Consider the following 3,290-nt stretch of genomic DNA (forward strand, 5'->3'; position numbering starts at 1 on the left):
GAAGAAAAGGGAGTCTTGTGCACTGTTGTTGGTAATGTAAATTGGTATAGCTTCTATGGAAAACTGTATGGAGATTCTTCAAATAATTAAAAATAGAACTACCATATGATCCAACAACCCAACTTATGGGTATATAGCCAAATAAAATGAAATCAGAATCTCAAAGAGATATCTGTACATCCATGTTCATTGTAGCATTATTCACAATAGAAAACACCTGCAAACAACTTGTTTCATATGTATATATGTATTAAGTATATGTGTGTGTATACACACACACACACACACACACACACAATGGAATATTACTAAGCCACAATAAAGAAGGAAACCCAGGCATTTGTGACACACAGATTGACTTTGTAGGTACTATGCTAAATGGAAAATCAGAGTAAGAAAAATACTATATGATCTCACTTACATGTGGAATCTCAAAAAGCAATATGGATGAATCTCCAAAATATAGTATTGAGTGAAAGAAGCATGGCAAAATTAATTATATGTTCAAATAATGATTAGCTTCTTGGAGTTTTTGATTAGGAAAAAGCAAAAGGAAGACTCCAAGAGTACTAGAAATATGAAATATTCTAAATCTTGATCTTTGTTGTAGTTACATAAGCATATATATAGGTAAAATTTGTAACCTGTATGCTTGAGATTTGTATTAACTGCATTAACTAAAAACTGTATCAGCTGTAAGTAAATAATGCCTTGAAGATGATATGTTCAAGGTAACTCCCCACTTCAAGTTTTCTTACTGTTCCTGATTTTGCACATACAGCTTCTGCATGATGTTCCTCTGTTTTTAGACATCGATGGAAAACACATCAGTAGTGCCTTTTGAAAATTTTCTACAGAAACATTTATTTAGAAGCTAAGGGTAAAATCTCTGAAAAACAATCAAAAAAATAAAGAGACAGACATAGAATTTCCAAAACTATTTTGAAATTTTCTTTTTAATTTTGATTTCATATTTAATTTAACTGTCATCAGATAACAGGTCTATATTATTTCCCTGAAATGTATTGTTATTTTTGGTGCCCATATTTTGCATGATAAATAATTCTAGTTATCTGGACATTTGCAGATGTGAGGTGATCCACATAACAGACGGCTGACTTACTCAGGTTTGCTCACTCACTATCATCATGTGTTCTATTAAGACTAAGCATGTTTATGTGTCTGAATTCATATCCATGGACCCCATGAGCATCATGAATCAACATAACATTTAAGCATCATGGACACAATTAATTTCAAGAGAGAATTTAGTCATGGTGTACTTTAAAACAGATTGGCCATTGCAATTACAACTAGAGCCTGGGGAAAGATATACATTACTTAAACAAAAAGTTACATGAATTAAAATGGCTTGCCTTCAAGATCCAGATAAAACAGATTGTGAAAGACTGCTTACAAAAACAGTGAAAATATAACATGCACAGATCAAAGACATAGAACATAGTGTTTAAAATAAATTCCTGGACAGAAATCAATATACCAACTTAAAGGACAAGTTTGGGAGTCACATTTTAACACTTATTTGCTGCGTGATACTGAGAACAATATTAGTTTCCCATGCCTCCATTTTCTCACTTAGAAGATGGGTGTCAAAGTACTTATATCATATAGTTGTTAATAGGATGCAAAGTAATGTATAAAAATTGCTTGGTGTGGAGCATAGCAAATAGTAAGTGCTCAAAAAATAGCCTCTCTTAGTATGGTAGTCTCACGTAATTCTTAACAACTTCCTATTATACTGATCAAAGAATTTAACTTTCTCTTCAAGCCTTATTAAAGGAGAGAGAATTACCATATGTTTAAATGTTAACGACTTCAGGAAATTAGACTCGTTTAGCATTGAATAATTTGAAGAATGAGACTAAGTTTGCTGTCATTTTAAATTTACACATTTCCCCAGCCACCTTTCTCAGGGCCCCCTTGACCTCGCTGTTCCTCAGACTGTAGATGAGGGGGTTCAGCACAGGGGTGAAGACAGTGTAGCATGCTGACACGACCTTATCAAGGTCAGCTGACCTGTAGGATTTGGGTCTCATGTAGGTGGAAATGGCAGCTCCATTAAAGAGTCCCACCACAGCCAAATGTGAGGAGCAGGTGACAAAAGCCTTCTTGCAGGCTTCTCTAGAATGCATCTGGAGAACAGCTGCGACGATAAAACTGTAGGAGGTCAGGATGAGGGAAAAGGGGACCAGAAGCATTAACACACAGCAGATGTACATTACATTTTCGAAGACTGATGTGTCAGCAGAAGCCAAACGCACCAGCATGGGGGCCTCACAGAACAAATGGTCGATCTCACGTGCACCGCAAAATGGGAAGCTCAGGGTAGCAGCAGCCTGCATGAGCCCATCAGCTGCCCCCAGGAACCAAGACCCCAAAGTCATTCTCAGGCATAATTGCTGGCTCATGAGGACAGGATATCTCAGTGGATGGCAAACAGCCACGTAGCGGTCATAGGACATGGCTCTAAAAGGAAACTCTCGCCGCCACCCAGTGTGAGTGAAAAAAGAGCCGCAGCACACAACCAGCAGGGGAGATGGACTTCTTGCCAGTCAAGTAGTCAGCAGCCATTTTGGAAATGATCGTGGCAACCAGCATCACATCCATGAGGGAGAGTTGGCTCAGTAGGAAATGCATGGGTGTGTGGAGCCGGGGGTCCCAGTAAATCAGGAGAAGCATGACGACATTGCCCATAAGAGAAGCAATGGCCGTTGTCAGCACCACCATGAAGAGAAAGAGGTGGGGTCTTGTATGTTTAAAGAGTCCTAGAAGAATGAAGTCTGATGTTGTGTTTCTCTTCTCCACGATTTCTTCTGGTGTGATTCTGCAAATGGAAAAATAGAGAAGGAAGGGACTTTCATCATCTACAAACCTTAGTTTGGCTTCATAACTTCTGCACATGTGCTGGATATGGAATCCAAGGTCCTGACTCAAAGCCCTACATCCCAGTTAAGATGGTTCTGCTTGACCTGTTATTCCACTTCTCTGTAACTCAGCCTTTCACTGTTTTAAATAACGTTAGTCTATGTATTTCACACAATGATATATTGGTTGGTTGGTATAATAGATCAAAATGAATCAAAAGTAGAAAAAAGCTTTCAAAGATTATAGAATTGTAAGTAGTTAATTTGGCTGTTTTTTATATTATTTAATAATTATTATTATTGTGCTTTTCTTATGTGTACTGAAACCAAAATTTAACCAAGTTAGAAAATAAACACTTATTTAAACATTTGCTATTTATATTTCTTTGAGTCTTAGATGAATTC

At 37.1% G+C, this 3,290-nt stretch overlaps 1 pseudogene; it reads right to left on the minus strand.

The window, feature by feature from the left end:
- Positions 1-1,882: 1,882 nt before the first annotated feature.
- On the minus strand, positions 1,883-2,922 carry LOC139044168 (olfactory receptor 2T12-like; annotated as a pseudogene).
- Positions 2,923-3,290: the final 368 nt, after the last annotated feature.

The sequence above is a fragment of the Equus asinus genome, unplaced genomic scaffold, assembly GCF_041296235.1.
Source record: "Equus asinus isolate D_3611 breed Donkey unplaced genomic scaffold, EquAss-T2T_v2 contig_646, whole genome shotgun sequence".
In the NCBI taxonomy this organism is placed as follows: Eukaryota; Metazoa; Chordata; class Mammalia; order Perissodactyla; family Equidae; genus Equus; species Equus asinus.